The sequence below is a fragment of the Somniosus microcephalus genome, chromosome 7 (assembly GCF_052327205.1).
Source record: "Somniosus microcephalus isolate GS21.2 chromosome 7, FLI_Smic_1.0, whole genome shotgun sequence".
NCBI classification, from domain to species: domain Eukaryota; kingdom Metazoa; phylum Chordata; class Chondrichthyes; order Squaliformes; family Somniosidae; genus Somniosus; species Somniosus microcephalus.
Window position 1 is genome coordinate 235977823 of NC_140993.1, and position 18387 is coordinate 235996209.

The 18387-nt window shown below is 48.1% G+C and overlaps 1 long non-coding RNA gene across 6 annotated transcripts in view; it reads left to right on the plus strand.

The window, feature by feature from the left end:
* Positions 1-5473, plus strand: part of LOC147115155 (uncharacterized) — an 82248-nt gene extending 76775 nt beyond the window's left edge. For all 6 annotated transcript variants that reach the window (XR_015079065.1, XR_015079064.1, XR_015079062.1 and 3 more), the window contains one exon: positions 5214-5473. This is a non-coding gene — a long non-coding RNA (uncharacterized LOC147115155). The remainder of the gene's footprint in view (positions 1-5213) is intronic.
* Positions 5474-18387: the final 12914 nt, after the last annotated feature.

The following is an 18387-nucleotide window of genomic DNA, read 5'->3' on the forward strand; positions in this document are numbered from 1 at the left end:
GAGCTCCTCATACTTGTTGGAGGTGAGGGTGGAGGAGACAGGGGAGAGGGGTTTAAGAAGACTGTTAGCAGTAGAGAATAGGAGCTGGGGTTTATCTTTGCATTCTGGAATAGTGAGCAATTTTGGCAGACAAGAGCAGGACCCGATAATGCTTTATGTGGTCCAGCCAGATCTGGCGGTGAATGGCTAAACCAGTTGTCCGCCATATCCATTCAAGTCTGCATCCCTTGGACTTAAGGGAGTGAAGACGAGGGCCGTACCAGGGGGAGCGGCCAGGGTGAGAGAAAGTAATTGTTTTAATAGGGTCTAGTGCATCAAAAGTGGTGGTGAGGGTGTGGTTGAGCAGGTCGGTAGCTGCAGAAATGTCATGGTGAATGGAGGGCCAAAGGCTGGACAGTTGAGATTTCATAAGTGCAGTTGGGGGAGAGTTTTTTCCAGGGGCGGACACGGAAGGAAGTAGGGCTGGAGGTGAGGTGGGTGATGTGGGTGGAGAGCGATACGAGGAAGTGGTCAGAGATGGCCTTGTCTGCAATTGACATGATGGGAGTAACGAGGCCATGAGAGATGGCAAGGTCGAGGGAGTGGCCGGGGAAATGGATTGGGGAGTTTACATGGAGGGAGAGATTATAGGAGGCTAGTGAACTCAGAGGAGAGAGAGCATGATGAATTGAGATGGAGGTTCAAATCACCGAGGATGAGAAGTCGTTCGGTGCTGAGGGAGGAGAGCTGTGCAGATATCTCGGTAATAAATTTCTTATGGTACTTGGGTGGGCGGTAGAGAACAAGAATTTTAAATGAGAGGTGAGAGGGGTGGAATAAGGTGAAATGTTCAAAGGAGGAGAAAGTGCTGGAGGAGTAGGGGGACAGACTAAGGTGTGATTTGGTGAAGAGAGCCACACCTCCACCATAGCGGTCTGAGCAGGGTAAGTAGTGAAAGGTATAGCCAGGCGGGGAGGCTTCATTTCAGGGTAAGGTGCCATCACTCCTCAGCCAAGTTTCCGTCAGGGCCATGATGTCAATGCAATCATCCACGATAAGCTCATGAATGCCAAGCGCCTTGTTCGCAAATTAATGGACATTCTGGAGGGGGATGGGGAGAGGGTCGGTGATGGCTGACCCACTGCCAGCGTCCACAGGGTCAGCGCTGGGGGGCATGTTGGATGGGGAGGAGATTGGCAAGATTTGCCCCCAGTAGGCAGGATGGTCGGCGAGAGAGTGGGATGGGACAGTTGGGGTTTCTGCTCGTAAGGCGGCAGCGACGAGTGCCTTGATGGGGCCTTCGTAGGATGCCAAGAGAGGCACAGAGGGAAGCTGTAGGCTTATCTCAGAACATAAGAATTAAGAGCAGGAGTAGGCCATCCGGCCCCTCGAGCCTGCACCGCCATTCAATAAGATCATGGCTGATCATTGACCTCAACTCCACTTTCCCGCCTGATGTCCATATCCTTTGATTCCCCTAGAGTCCAAAAATCTATCTATCTCAGCGTTGAATATACTCAGCATTCACGGCCCTCTGGGGCAGAGAATTCCAAAGATTCACAACCATCTGAGTGAAGAAATTCCTCCTCATCCCGGTCTTAAATGACCTACCCCTTATCCTGAGACTATGCCCCCTAGTTCTAGACACTCCAGTCGGAAACAACCTCTCAGCGTCTGCCCTGTCAATCCCCTTCAGAATCTTGTATGTTTCAATGAGATCACCTCTCATTCTTCTAAACTCCAGAGAGTATAGGCCCATTCTACACAATCTCTCATCATAGGACAGCCCTCTCATCCCAGGAATCAATCTAGTGAACCTTCATTGCACCGCCTCCAAGGCAGGTATATCCTTCCTTAGATAAGGAGACCAAGGGCAGGATTTTCATTCAGGAGTCGGGTTAGAGGCGGGACTACAACTTTCGGGTTGTAGTCCCGCCTCCATCGAGATGCGGCTAATCCACGTGATTTTAACTTGATTGACCTTGTTGAGCCCGCCCGCCCAGTACCAAGGCCCTGTACAATTGTAGCAAGACTTCCTTATTCTTATACTCCAACCCCCTTGCAATAAAGGCCAATATGCCATTTGCCTTCCTTATTGCTTGCTGTACCTGCATGCTAGTTTTCTGTGTTTCTTGCACGAGGACACCCAAATCTCTCTGAACACCAACATTTGAAAGTTTCTCACCATTTAAAAAATATTCTGTTTTTCTATTCTTTCTACCAAAGTGAATAACCTCACATTTCCCTACATTATACTCCATCCGCCACCTTACTGCCCACTCACTTAGTCTATCTATATCCCTTTGCAGACTCTGTGTTCTCCTCACAGCTCACTGTCCTACCTAGCTTTGTATCATCAGCAAACTTGGATACATTACACTCGGTCCCTTCATCTGGGTCATTAATATAGATTGTAAATAGCTGAGGCCCCAACACTGATCCTTGCGGCACCCCATTAGTTACAGCCTGCCAACCTGAAAATGATCCGTTTATCCCTACTCTCTGTTTTCTGTCCGTTAACCAATCCTCTACCCATGCTACTATATTACCCCCTCCCCATGAGCCCTAATCTTCTGCAATAACCTTTTATGTAGCACTTTATCGAATGCCTTCTGGAAATCCAAATATACTACAGCCACTGGTTCCCCTTTATCTACCCTGCTAGTTACATCCTCAAAAAACTCTAATAAATTTGTCAAACACGATTTCCCTTTCACAAAATCATGTTGACTCTGCCTAATCATGTTATGATTTTCTAAGTGACTTGATACCACTTCCTTAACAATAGATTCCGGCATTTTTCCGACGACTGATGTCAGGCTAACTGGCCTGTAGTTCCTTGTTTTTTCTCTCCCTCCTTTCTTGAAAAGCGGTGTTACATTTACGACCTTCGAATCCGCTGGGACCATTCTAGAATCTCGGGAATTTTGGAAGATCAAAACCAATGCATCCACTATCTCTTCAGCCACCTCTTTTAGAACCCTAGGATGTAGGCCGTCTGGTCCAGGGGATTTGTTGGCTTTTAGTCCCATTAGTTTCTCTAGTACTTTTTCTCTACTTATATTAATTACATTAAGTTCTTCACCCTCATTAGACTCTTGGTTCTCCACCATTTTTGGTATGCCTAAGAGGGAGTCAAGCCTGAGACGGCGGCTGGAGAGTAGGAAGGATTAGGGTAGGGATTTGGAAGGGTAGAGTATCCGAGAGAGGCGAGATGAAAGGAGGCATGATGACAGGTAAGAGTGGTCAGGGAGAGATAGAGAGAAAAGGAAAAGCGGGGTGAAAAGTATTGAATGGCTCGGGTCCGGAGCAGCAGCCAAAGTACACACGCGAATGGACACGGGAAAAGCTCAGGTTACAAAGACCTGTTTAAATGTAGTAATTAATGGAATACATATTTCCTGATAGGAGGGAATAGGTTGGAGACAATAGTAGGGAGACCAGAGTCAAAGTCAGAGCTCCCATGGAGGGACAAAGCTGACGTAAGCAGGGTGGAGCCGGCACGGAGCATCGATGAACTGCTGTCCAGAAAGGTGAGTGAAGTCCAGAAGCTATTTGATGGGTAGAGAGTTCGAGGATGGAGGTTGTTGCCGTAGGAATGAGTGTCGGTAGCGGTGCAGAAAGATGATGGCAAAATTGACGCAAGTTGGAGGTCACCGTAGATCAAAGCGGCGGAGAAAAAATAAAACCACAAGCCAGCGACCAGCATAGCTGAAAACCGGTAGAACGAGTCACCGGACAGCAAGTGGAGCAGCAGCTGCTACGTAGAAGCCAGCAGAGCTAAAAAAAACTAGTAGAACCAGTTCAGCAGAGACACAGCTGCAGTTTAAAGGTCTTTTAGCAGCAGAGATAGAGACACAGCAGGTAAGTCTTACAATGTAATCCAGTGCAGAAACGTAGTGTAATGCAGTGTAGTAGTTCAAAGCAGAAACGTCATCTAGATGTCCAGGAGATTGGAAACCAATTTGACAAAAGAATTCCGCAGCATAAGACTTGATGTGAAATAACAACAGAAAATGCTGGAAAAACTCAGCAGGCCAGGCAACATCCGTGGAGAGAAAATAGAGTCGACATTTCGGGTCTAACCCTTTTGCCAACTTGAAGTGACTTGCAGCACTCTAGTCGACGAAGTCCTGTTTATGAGGAATCCAGTGATGGAGGTCAGGTTTCAGCAGAGCTCCGGCAGTTGAAAGAGCTCAATGAGAACAAAGACATGCCGGGGGATGGGCAGTGGACTCTGCAGGGGTAGCTTTAAAACTTGTAGTTTGAACTTGTAGTTTGGGCTGAAATGCCTTGACTATCAGAGGCAGGGTATCTTAAGCAATGGAAGAAAGGAGATTGGAGGAAGAAAGGGCAAAAAATGGCAATGGATGACCGTTGAAGTAAAGAGCAGCTCAGAAAAGAGCTGCCAACCCAGGAGCCATCTTGAACCAGGAGGAGATATGATGATTGGAGACTATCCAGGCTCTGTGGGGATGAAGAAAGATGGAAGTAAGGTAATTATTAAATGAATCGATGGAGACACTCATATCAGTATGGGTGGTAGGACAGAGGAGAGGTAATTAGAGAAGGTTCTGGTGAGAGATTTAGGGGTAGTCTTTCTCAGATGCACAAGAAAAGGATGATGGGAATAGAGGTGAGAAGGGGGATCTGTATGGAGAAAGATGAAGAAATGATTAAACATACTCCTTGTCAAGCAGCTAAATGGAACATCACTTGACAATGAGCTATTCTATCTTGGGGAAGAAAGACACATGGCATGGTTCAGCTTCCCTTTCCCCCAGTTCACTTCTTTTCTATTGCATGCGGATCAGAATATCAATGGCAGTTTGAATGAAGAAAGGGGGAAAAAATGAATGGTACAACAAAGTTAAAACACAACATTTGAAATAAAAATTTGGTGTGGTTTGAAAAGCTTTTGAAGAAGAATTATTTTGAAATTTTAAAGATATGCACACACATGCATTTTATAAGTTGTTGCAACAGTCAGTTAAGAAACTCAGTATCCATTTATGTTAAAACAAATTGGTGACTGAATATCTAATTTTTCCAAATTAACTGTAATCTAGCTGGGAGCTTGGGACAGCAGATGGTGTTTAAATTCACCAGTTCTGGAACACCGTAGAGATCCAGGGTTGTTTATGATGTGCTGTAACTAAAGAAAGCTGTATGACTGTTTTTAAGTAACTGTAGTTTCATAATTCACATTTTTTCCTTAACCTGAACCTTCACAGTGGTTGTTTTTGATGCCAGGTGAAGCTCAAAGTTGCTTTTAAACTTGCACCTCAGAAGAGTTTGCTGCATCACAAGTTTTTGCTACCAAGTCTTGTTTCCTTCAAAATCCTACATGTAGATTTCACCAGCTAGAAAGGCTGCTTGATTTTCTCTATTAACATTAAACATTTAAAATATTTCTTTTATGTTTCACATCCCTGCAGTATGTGCCAGACCAGTTTTGTTTTATTTGATGAAAATAAATATTTTATGTAGTTGATATTTTTCCGTTTCATTGGTGCAGCAATTTATTGCGTTTCCATTCAATTTGAGTGTTTGCAATATAAAAATATTATTGCTTTCCTCTCATTGCATTAACGATCAAATCTTGATTGTAAAATCTTGCTGCTTCGCTTGTTAAAATCAAATTTGTTCAATAATTGACCTCACTGCTTCACTCGTCAGGATGCTCCCGCTGATTCTGCCGCTTCTGTCAGACTCAACGCATCACAGTTTAATAATGCACTAAAGGAAATAATAACTACTTTACATCAACATAATAGTATCAGTGCATGACAAGTGTGGCACCATCCAAAAACCAGATAATTGTTCAAGAGAGGGTGAACCAAGATTGATTGTTTTGATCTCTGATTCCAAGGTAGAAGTTGGATAAATTGATGGACTAAAGAAAGGATATTGCAGATGATCAGGTTCTCCTTAAACGATATTTTCATTTTCTTTTAATCTCCTGGTATGATTCAAGAACTTGCAGCAATAAATACCTTTTTACATAAAGGATTTTTTGTAGTGACTAAGTTGTGTCTAACTTTTGTTACTATGATGTGATGAGATAAACCAGACATAGCGATCGAGAGCTCTCATGATGTAGCTCAAGTATGTAATTAGCTTTCAAATCACTAGGGAGAAGAGTTCGATTTCTCTGCAGGTAATGTCAAGCACATGGAACATTTTCAATCTGCATCTAACGTATTTACTCCTAAATTGGATAATATTGGTGGCTTAGTCTTTTAATTGGATTTTTTTCATCCTATGTTGCAGCTTTTGTCATGCTCATGGCCTACATTGCAGATAAATCATCTTATCAAATTTCAATAATCTAAAAATAATAGATTGAGAAAGGTTGCATTTAAGAGTCTGGCAGTGTGAATTTGGAACTCCTGATAAATGGATTGTGTAGTGTAAAATTGGTTATTTGTTTACAGTAGTTGAATACACTGTTCGGAGAGGTATTGTTTCACTAACTGAAATGACAACCACAAAGCGGGGTAATGGTTAAATAAACCTGTTGAATAAGCATCATTCAACAGTTTTAATAAACTTCAGAAAGATTGGAGCAGTGCACATCAGGGCATGTGTAAATACTACATTATCCAATTCAGATCACAAGGGGGTCCTAATGTGACACCTGGAATATGCTATCATATAATATTGGTCAGTAGGGATACACTTCTGAAAGTAATAAAAATATTGCATTACATATATAATTTCCTTATGTTTCAACGTTTACTGATGGTTGCCAATGTTATGCTGAAGCTTCTGTTGCTAGACTGGCAGCTTGTATTCACTTATCTCGATTATACCTATAATAAGTGTTCTGGCTTGTATATCCCTTTTACATTGTTATTATGTATGGTTTAAAATCTAAGGCCTAGAAATTCATTGTAGCCACTTTTGGGGCGTTAAAGTCGGGCGGCTGCTAAAGTTTGCGCCCGCCGCCAAATCGAGGCCACTTCTGCGATATTCATGAGCTTCGCCCTAAGAGTTTGCTCGAGCGCTAAAACTGGTGCTGGACGCCTCTCTTTAGGCGCTAAGCCGGAGGTGCTGAGCGAGAGCGCCCAGGCCGGGCGCAGCGCAGGTGCGGCCATCTCGTGATTGACAGCAGACACCCTGGCGCTCTTAAGGGGGAAGGGTCGGCTTTGTCTGCTGCCACGCCCTGGATAGTGGAGCCCTCCAGCTAGGCCTGAACACTGCTGCTGGACCCAAATAGCGCCTGAAGCCATGCAGAGGGCCCGTGAACGAGCGCAGCGCTTCTCAGAGCGTGATCTGAGTGTGCTGGTTGGTGGTGTGGAGAAGAGGCGCCATATTTTGTACCCGGACAATGGCAGGAGGGCGCCGCTCCGCGCCTACCGGAGAGCCTGGAGGCATGTCGCCAGCAAGGTGTCAGCCAACAGTGAGGTCCCCAGGACCGGTGTCCAATGCCGCAAAAAGTTTAATGACCTCACGCGGATTGTCAGGGTGAGTACCCTTTCCAGTGACCTCCTCATCCTTGCATGTGCACCTCACATTATGGGCAAAGGGACCTGAAAGCCCTAATGGCCAGCCCTCATCCAGCAGCTATGGGACAGGCATGAACATCAATTGCACATTCTGCACTTAACACACTGGCCAAGCTATTCCACCATGGGAGGCAGTGCACACAAGATCAGGGCGACACACTGGCCAGGCTATTCCACCATGGGAGGCAGTGCACACAAGATCAGGGCGACACACTGGCCAGGCTATTCCACCATGGGAGGCAGTGCACACAAGATCAGGGCAACACACTGGCCAGGCTATTCCACCATGGGAGGCAGTGCACACAAGATCAGGGCGACACACTGTACTTAGAGGCCGTCCTTTCTCTTGCAGGCCAAGCTGGCTAATAATCGGAAGAGCCGGACTGTGACCGGGGGAGGCCGACCCCAGATCCAGCCGCTCACCGAGCTTCAACATCGCGTGGAGCGCATCATGGGTGCCCGGGTGATTGGCCCTGTTGCATGTGGAGATGCTGACCCTGTTCTGGGCACCAATGGTAAGGACATCCACGTTTGGACCTCTCTCGTCCCACTTGCGCATCAGATCTACATCCTTTGCCACTGTCCGACCAATGCGCTGAATGCCACCACTCATGCATCCCTCGCTGACGGCCTCTCCTCACTCTAAAGCTACTCTTGTGCCTTCCTGGTTTCAGATGGTGAGGAGGAGGTCCCTGAACTTGCCAGTGACAGCCCCTCAGAGGAGGAGGAGGAGCAAGAGGAAGGCGGCCCATCAGGGGAACCCTCAGCCGTGGCAACCCATGCCAATGTAGGGGACACGTCTTCCCTGGAGGGGAGCGTCGCGGAAGTGTCGGAGGGGAGGGGAGCTCATGGGACCTGCGGCCTGCAGAAACGCGGGAGGGGGGTGCCAGGTCGACGGCCTTCTCCCCAGAGGGGGGAAGGGTCGGAGGGGAGTCCAATTGCTGGGCCCAGCGCCCTCCAGCAACACAGGAAGGGTCGGCCAGCTCGGCGGCCTTCTCCCCAGAGGGAGAGTCCGGCCTCCAGTCCGGAGGTGGTCTTCGCCGAGGAGATGGAACGCCTCGAGGACTTGTCCGCGGACTCGGAGCGCCGGCACACGGAGCTCATGGGGGTAGTGGCACGGTTGCCTGAGGCCATCGAGTCCCTCTCTCAGAGTGTCACCGACGTCAGGGCCTCACAGGCCACCAGTCGGGCGGAATTCGGGGCAGCTCAGGCAGCGAGTGGCCAGGTGATCAGTGGTGCCGTGCAGTCACTGGGTGCTCTGATGCGGTCACTGAACAGGTCAACACGGGCACTCACTGCTGCCACACTCGCTGTGTCAGCCAGGCATCGCCAGGGCACCCGGCGCGCTGCAGCAGCACAGCGGTCTGTCCCTCGGCAGATTGGTGCGCATGCTGCAGTGCTGGCCCGGGCGAGTGCCAGTGTCTCAGGCGACCAGCGAGCGCCTGCCATCCGCCAGCTTGCCCCCATTCCTCCAGCCGCCACTGCCACTCCCCCAGTGGAGCTGGCAGGAGCTGCTGCAGCGACTGATGCTGGCCAGCCACAGCTGCAGCATTCAACAGCCGCCCGCTCGACGGCCAGACCACGACTAGGCCGACCCCCAAGGGCATCTGCCGTCACGACATGTGCCCCTCTGGAGCCTGCCCCCAGCCTTGCAGCAGCCAATGGCCTTACTTTGAGGAGGAGCAGCAGGGCGGGCAGGGGCCACACAAAGATGGCCAAGGCATCGACCTAGCGGGCCAAAAAGTCGAATGTGTGGCCAGTTGTGTTTGTTTTTTGAGGCCGAGAATTGGATGTTTGTTTTTTGAAGGCCGAGGATGTGATGTTTGTTTTTTACGAAGTCCGAGGATGACGGCCATTTTAGTTGCACTGTTTTGTTAATCCTCTCCAGGTTGTGGGAGCGAGTAATGTGTTTGAGTGTTTTTTGGGGGTTTCGTCTGTTTTTGGTTTTCATGTGGGAGGGGCCCTGAGTTTGTACAATAAAGCATTTTATTTATTAACATTGTCCATGTTTGATCTTTGAAGTGTTTGTTGCCTTAACCGGCTGAGGGCTTGCGGAGCGGCTGCAATCATGTTCTTTCATTGGCACAAGCCATTCCCTGACAGGGGGCCTAGAAGTGACATTCAATAAGCCGCCGACGGGCGGCCCTTGGACCTTGTGCCTCCCTCCTGGGCTGGTACTCCTCGTCCTCCTCCTCCTCATGCTCCTCCTGCTCCTCCTCCTGAGGTGGGGGTCCAACATGAGGTGGCAGTGCCTGAGTCCTGCGGATAGCCAGGTTGTGCAGCATGCAGCAAACGACGACGAATTGGGAGACTCGGTCCTGCGAATACTGGAGGGCTCCCCCGGAGCGATCGAGACAGCGGAACCGTTGCTTGAGGACGCCGATTGTTTGTTCTATGATGTTCCTAGTCACTTGATGGCTCTCGTTGTATGCCTCTTCAGCAGGGGTTGTGGGCGCGTGGAGCGGGGTCATGAGCCAGGTACACAAAGGATAGCCTTTGTCCCCGATAAGCCATCCTCTTGGGGGAGGCTGTGCCTGGAACATGTCAGCCACAGTTGTCTGTCGCAGGATAAAGGCATCGTGGCTGCTGCCTGGAAAGCGGGCATTGACAGCTAGGATGCGCTGCCTGTGGTCACACACCAGCTGTACGTTGAGGGAATGGTAGCCCTTCCGGTTGCGGTAATCCTCGGCATGCTCCAGAGGTGCCCGCAAAGCCACATGCGTGCAGTCAATGGCGCCCTGCACCATGGGGAAGCCCACTATTCATGAAAATCCCACTGCACGCTGCTGCTGCTTGTCCAGGGTCATGGGGAAGGAGATGAATTGATGTCTCCTTCTGAAAAGGGCTTCGGTCACCTGGCGGATGCAGCAATGCACGGCGAACTGGGAGATGTTAGCGATGTCCCCAGCAGCGGATTGGAAGGAGCCGGTGGCATAGAAGTTGAGAGCCACCGTCACCTTCACTGCCACCGACAGAGACGTCCTGCGCATCAGCTGTGGCTGTAGATCTCTCTGAAGCAGCTGGCAGATGTCTGCAACCACCTCCCTTCTGAATTGCAGCCTCCTTACACACATCGCGGCAGACATGGTCTGATAGGAGGACTGCTGGCGGTATACCCTGGGTGGGTAAGGCCTCAGTTGGCAACGCCTGTTGCCCCCTCTGCGTCTAGCCAGGGCTGCCACTCTCTCACGGCGTCTGTAAGCCCTTCTGGCATAAGGCTGAAAGTCAGCGTTGGCACCCAATGCAGCCCCCATTATATGCTGGGAAACAATGAGCTCTCAATGAAGGCAAAGATAATTGCTAAGCTCTGGCCTGAGCCAAAAATACCTGTCCTAGGGTTGGTCCAAACCAGTAAGCTCTCCTCCTTGGTCTCTCTCCAAAAAACCGTTGCACAAGAGTGAATGCTGCAAAATGACTGCCCTTTATAGTGCAGGGTAAGTGCCCTTTAATTAGCGCTCCCCGCGGCCCGCCTTGGCTGTGTACCGTTCCACTTCACAGTCGTTCGGGCCGCCCGGCGCACAATGGGGCGGCGCGAGTGAAGTTCCGGTTCGGGGCGCACAAAGGGCGTTGCACTAGTAAATGACGTCATGATCTGCGCGCGCAGCAGGGCGCGCGCTAAGACTTTGCGCCGGCGCTAAATGTGTACTGAAGTTGGGGCGAGGCGCAGATCGCGCTGCGCCCGGGCGCTAAGCACCTAGCGCTCGAGATCTACTCCTCCTAAGGCGCTAACGGCTGGCACGCCCAACTGAATTTCTAGGCCTAAATTTTTAATGTAGAATATACTCCACCCTATGTGTTTTTCCTATGACAGGAATCTTCACAAATATAGTTCCAGTGTTAATAGTTGCTATGAAGTTTACTGTGCTACAACAACAACTTGCATTTCTATAGTGCTTTTAACACAGAAGAATGTACTAAGGTTCTTCACAGAGGTGCAATCAAAAAAATGGACACCAAGGCAAAGAAGATGTTAGAAGGGGTGACCAAAAGCTTAGTCAAATAGGTAGGTTTTGAGGATGGTCTTAAAGGAGAACAGGGAGTTGGGTGGGTTAGTGAGGGAATTCCAGAGCGCGGGGCCTCAACATCGTAAGGCACGGCCGCCAATGGTGGGTTAGGGAGAGGATGCACAAGAGGCTAGAGTCGGGAACGGAGAGTTCAGGGGAGGCGGATTGGAGGAGGTTAGAGCTGGAGAGGGGCGAGGCCATGAAGAGATTTAAACATGAGGATGAGAATTTTAAATTTGAGATGTTGGACTGGGAGCCAATGCAGGTCAGCGAGGACAGGGGTGAGGGTAAGTGGGACTTGTGAGACGGGATATGAGCAGCAACATTTTGGATGAGCTAAAGTTTACGGAGGATGGAAGACCAGCCAGGAGAGCAGTGGAATAGTCAAGTCTGTGGGTGACAACGGCATGGGGAGAGTTTCAGCAGCAGATGGGCTGAGGTAGGAGCAGAGGTTGGCAGTGTTATGGAGGTGGAACTAGGTGGTCATTTTGAACAAGACTATATGAGATTGTAAGTTTGCTCGGTGTCGAATAGGATGGCATGGTTGCAAAGAGCCTGGTGAAATCTCACACAGTGGACAGGGATGGAACTGGTGGCAAGAGTACAATGTTTGGGGCAGGGGCTGTAGACGATAGTTTCAGTCTTCCAGTGTTTAGCTGGGAGAAATTGCAGCTCATCAAAGACTGGATGTTGGACAAGCAGTCTTAGAACCCAGAGGCAATGGAGAGATTAAGAGAGTAACTGAGTATCATTTGGAAGTTGTCTTTGGCTGATGTCATCCAGAGACGTTGTGTAGATGAGGAAGGGGGGACCAAGCCTACATCCTTCTGATACTCTGGAGATAATGGTGGAAAGAGAAACCAATGCTGGAGATGCTCTGGCTATGCTCGGATAGGTAAGAGGGGAACCAAACAAGGGCAGTCCCATTGAGCTGGACAATAGTGGAGTCATTGGAGGATGGTGTAGTCACTGTTTGATGCGCTATCAATTCTAATAAAAGGCTAGGCAGAGTTCAGAACAACAGGCTTTTATTAACTACTGAATTGCACTTCAGACAGATCAGGACTATGCCTCTAGCGGACGACCGAATGCCAGGAGCTGCCATGCGGCCGCTCTTATACTCGGTAGCCCAGGGGCGGAGTCAGCTGAGGCATAGTCAGGCACAACAGTGAAACAAGAGTGAACGACAACAACAACAGTGAACACAGTGAACTACAGTGGTTTACCACACTGTTCATAGGCTGCAGAGAAGCCTAAGAGGGCTAATGGGCCACAGTCACGAAGGATATAATTTGTGACTGCTGAGGGCCATTCAGTGCTGCGACAGTGGTGGAAACCTGAATGGAGAGATTCAAACATGGAGTTGTGGGGAAGATGGGTATAGATTTGGGATGCAACAACATTCAAGGACTTTGGAGGTTGTCTCTTCAACATTTAATCTCTCCTGCCTTCCACCCTAACACAGACCGTTCCTTTTATTCTTTCTTCCCCTCGCCCTTTCCCTGCCTCTGCACCTACTTAAAACCTGTTACATCTCTAACTTTTTCCAGTTCTGATGAAGGACCACAGACCTGAAACGTTAACTCTGTTTCTCTCTCCACAGATACTGCCTGGCCTGCTGAGTGTTTCCAGCATTTTCTGTTATTTCAGATTTCCAACATCCGCAGTACTTTGCTATTGTATTAATGTTTTAGTGATGTTGTTTGGGGGATACATATTGGCCAGGACACCAGGAGAACGCCCCTGATTTTCTTCGGCATAGTACCATGGATCTTTTATGTCCACCTGAGATGGTAAATGGGTAAATGGGGCCTCAGTGTAGCATCTCATCCGAAAGACAGCACCTCCGACAGTGCAGCGCTCCCTCACTGCTGCACTGGAGTGTCAGCCTAGATTATGTGCTGAAGCCTCTGGCGTGGGGCTTGATCCCACAATCTTCTAACTCAGGCGAAAGTGCTACCATTGAGCCAAGGTTGGCATTTATAGTGACAATAGTGGAAAGTGCAAGACTCATGCTAATTCTGAAGTAGCCTGAATCTAATTGTTTTGGAGTTCTGGAACCAGGTACTTAAAATATTTCCCACACTTCTGCTCTCACCCCTTCCCCTTCCTCCCGGAACCATGATAGGGTTCCCCTTGTCCTCACTTTTCACCCCACCAGCCTCCACATTCAATGGATCATCCTCCGCCATTTCCGCCACCTCCAGCGTGATCGCACCGCCAAACACATCTTCCCCTCACCTCCCCTTTCAGCATTCCGAAGGGACCGCTCCCTCTGTGACACCCTGGTCCACTCCTCTATCACCCCCAACACCCCTTCCCCTTCACACCTTCCCGTGCAAGGGCAGGAGATGCAACATATGCCCTTATACCTCCTCTCTTTCCACTGTCCAGGGCCCCAAACACTCCTTCCAGGTGAAACACCGATTTACTTGTACTTCTTGCAATTTAGTATACTATATTCGCTGCTCACAATGCGGTCTCCTCTACACTGGGGAGACCAAACGCAGATTGCGTAACCGCTTTGCGGAACACCTCCTTTCAGTCCGTAAGGGTGACCCCGAGCTTCTGGTCGCCTGTCACTTTAATTCTCTGCTCCACTCCCACTCAGACCTTACCGTCCTCAGCCTCTTACACTGTTCCAATGAAGCTCAACGTAAGCTCGAGGAACAGCACCTCATCTTTTGATTAGATACTTTACAGCCTTCTGGACTCAACATCGAGTTCAACAATTTCAGACCATAACCTCTGCCTCTACTTTTTTTCCCATTTTTTTTTTCTTTCTCTCACATGGCAGCTGTCTTTCATTCTGCCAGTGCCATTCGGGTCCCCACGGGTGAGTACGCGCTGTGTACTCACCCGTAAGGCCAACGGAAGTGCCGGTTTCACGCATGCACTGCGCATGCGCTGGAAACCGGAACTTCCGTTCCCTTGAAGGAAGGGGTTTGGAGGTCAAACATGTGCGCCGTTGAGGCAGCGCGTAGACCTGGAACTTCCGATTTTTTTACAGGTTTCTCCGTGCGGGTAAGTCTCTAGCAGCTGCGCGTGGAAAAAGCAGGCGCAAGGCCTGCTTTTAACAAGGTAAGAGGTTAATTAAGTAAAATTAAAACATTTCTTCCACAGGTTTATCATTTTAAAATACTTTAAAGAAAGGTAAGTTTATTTTTAGCCCTGTTAAAAACCTTAATTAATTTTTTCAAAAATTTACATTTTTGTTTAAAATAGTTAATTTATGCAATTTATAGTTATTTTTAAAATGTGATGTTTTAAAAAAAAATTATTTGAAATTTTACTTAGGTTTTGGGGCCGATCTCTATTCACAGATTTGACAGGTCTTCCTGTCAAATCTATGAATGGAGATTCCCTGCTCCGATTGGCTCCCCATGGCCTATGTGATCCCAGGGGATGCTGCGAACTAACTGCGCCCCTGGGATACGCGAGCACTGCACACCGGCAGCTGGAGGAGGCCCAGGATCGGAATCCCACGCGGGCCCACAGCACAACTTACACCCGCGGGAAGCCCCCCGGACCCGAATTTCTGGCCCTTCATCTAGAGCCATCTTTTGTTTCTTAACTTGTCCCATTACCATCTCCTTGCCTTGCACCGTCATCCCTTTTGTCTCTTAATCTGTCCTGCCTTCCATCCTATCACAGACCTTCCCTTTTGTCCTTTCCTCCCCTCCCCCCTTTCCCTGCCCCTGCTCTTGCTTAAAAACCTGTTCCATCTCCAGCTTTTTCCAGTTCTGACGAAGGGTCATTGACCTGAAACGTTAACTCTGTTTCTCGCTCCACAGATGCTGCCTGACCTCCTGAGTATTTCCAACATTTTCTGTTTTTACTTAAAATAAACACACTGGTTGTCATTTTTTGAAGAAGTTACAAAGTTGGTGGATGAGGGAAATCCAGTAGACATTATCTACTTAGATTTCCAAAAAGCTTTTGATAAGATATTGCACAAGAGGCTTCTCTATAAGATTGAAGCCTCCGGTATTAGTGGTAATATATTGAGCTGGATTCAGAACTGGCTGGCAGGACGTAGACAAAAAGTAGTTACAGATGGATTTGGATCTGTTTGGAGACCGATCACCAGTGGTGTCCCGCAGGGTCAGTGTTGGGACCGTTGCTCTTTACTATTTTTATTAACGACCTGGATGTAGGTGTTGGGGCACAATCTGCAAATGATACCAAGATCTGTGCAAGTGTTGGAACTGTAGATGATGCTCGTCTGCTTCAGGCAGATCTTAATGTGTTGGGAGATTGAGCTCAAGACTGGAAAATGATGTATAACTTCGATAAGTGCAGTGTTATGCATGTGGGCAGGGCAAATGCTCAACATTCATACACCCTTCGGGGAAAGGCATTAAAGATGGTGGAGATAGAAAGACATTTGGGCATTCTAGTGCATACATCCTTAAAGGTACATGAGCAATGCCGTGAAGCAGTAGCTAGAGCAAATAGGTTGTTGGGGTGTATCCATAGGACATTTGAGTACAAGACAAGGCATACTGTATTGTCCTTGTGCAAGACCTTAGTTAGGCCGCACTTGTAATACTGGGTCCAGTTTTGGTCTCCTCACATGGTGAGTGATATTGAGGCTTTGGAGAGGGTGCAGAGCAGGGCCACTAGACTAATTCCCAGTCTAAAGCATCTTAGTTATCAAGCTAGGCTAAAAGAGCTGAGACTCTACACCTTTGAGAAGTGTAAACTTTGGGGGGATCTGATTGAGGTTTATTAGATAATGAAGGGAATAGATTGTGTTCCAGCTATTTTATTTCAGTTTATTTCAATTAAATAAGTTAGGCAGGACCATGGGTCACAAATTTAAGTTGTATAAGGCTAGATCTAGGTTAGATGTCAGGAGGTGGTTCTTTTCCCAGAGAATAGTGGACCTCAGGAACAGGCTACCGTCTCGTGTGGTGGACGCGAACTCACTGAATTCCTTCAAGCGAGAGCTGGGCCTGTTTCTGGCTGGGGCGGAGATCTCCTGGACTAGTTTTGATCGCCTAGGTGGGTCGGAGAGGAATTTCCCAGATTTTTTTCCCCCCAAATTGGCCTGGGTTTTTTATCTGTTTCTTTGCCTCTCCCAGGAGATCACATGGTTTCGGATGGGGTGGAGAGTATATATTGTGATACACAAGGTATCGCAATTGTGTGGGACAGGCTCGATGGACCAGATGGTCTTTACCTCTGTCATTGTTTGTATGTATAATAGAACAAAGAAATGAAATGGGGCAGGAAAATCAACGAGGTAAAATCCACATTTTGAGTCTGAATAGGAAGATTGGATGAACCTCATAAAGGACTCCTATTTCCTTCAAGAATAAATCTTGTTAACGAATTGCACCAAATTAACATTACATTTTATAGAAACAAACAAAAAGTGTCTTTTTTTCAGTTTTCCAGTATCTATGCTGTTTCATCTTATATTCCATCTTAAGGGTTCGCAAAGTATGAATCATAGAATGATACAGCACAGAAGGAGACTGTTGTGTCTGTGTCTAATAGCAGGAGAAACGGTACAACAGGTGTTTACTCAACGTGGCTCACAATGGAACTGCCTGTACAGATTACTACTCAGTGCTATATACAGGTGTGGTCACTGCCAGTACTACAGTATACATGAGCTGTAAAAAGTAGTTCCCCCCTTAAAGGTATATACATTACAATTCCTCCCCTTTTAGATTAATAGTACCATAACACTCATTTAACAATTAAATATCAAACTAATTACAATTAACACTTTTAACATGCAACATTAGCTGAAAATAGTCTATTTATATATTCAGTCTTTGGGGAGGCTTCCTGATCCTTTCTGGATAGCGCCTTTCCCAAGTGTTTTGCTCTTGGTGCGCAGGCGATTCTGGCCCCCTGTCATCGGTTGGTTCATCAGCTTCCGATGCTACTGTTTCTGGGGTAGATGCGACCTGTACGTCGGGTTCATCACCAGGTACGTATGGGCGAGGCATGGGGTTGACTTGTTCCTGTGACTCTAGGATCTGGTCAGCATGGCGTCTCACGATGCTCTCCCCAACGTCCACTGTGTACATTAGTGGGCCCTGCCGTGTGCATATCGTTCCTGGCTGCCATTTTTCTGTTCGGTAGTCGCGGGCCAAGACTGGTTGCCCTACATTGAAGCTCCTTGTTGGCTTCTCATGGATGTGCTGGAATTGCTTACTCTCAACATCTCTTCGTACGTTTGGTCTGAGCAAATCCAGGCGAGATCTTAACCTTCGGTTAAAGAACATCATGGCTGGGGCCTGGTTGGTGACTGCATGTGTCGCATTCCGGTAGGCGAACAGGAAATTGTCCACCTTGTGCTGCAGCGGAATGTTGTCATTGTACATAGCCTTTATTGCCTTCTTAAAGGTTTGTACGAACCTCTCAGCCAATCCATTTGTGGCTGGATGAAACGGGGCGGATGTGTAATGCCTTACCCCATTCTTTTTCAAGAACCTCCGGAACTCTTCGGACACAAACTGTGGTCCGTTGTCAGAGCAAATCTGTTCTGGCAAGCCATTCCTGGCAAAAATGGTCCGTAGGACTGCAATAGTTTTCTCCGTGGTGGTGGAGGACATTTTGATGACCTCAGGCCATTTCGAGTGCGCATCCACGGCTATTAAAAACATTGAGTCCATGAATGGACCAGCAAAATCAATATGCACCCGTTGCCATGGAGATGAGGGCCACTCCCATGGGTATAGAGGGGCCTGTGGAGGTGCATTTTGGACTCTCTGGCATCCTGAGCAGCTCTTGGTCAGGTCCTCGATTTGTTTATCGATTCCCAGCCACCACACATAAGCCCTGGCTAGGCTTTTCATTTTTACCCCTCCCAGATGACCCTCATGAAGCTCATTGAGCACTCTATCCCTTAACTTGGGTGGAATTACCACTCG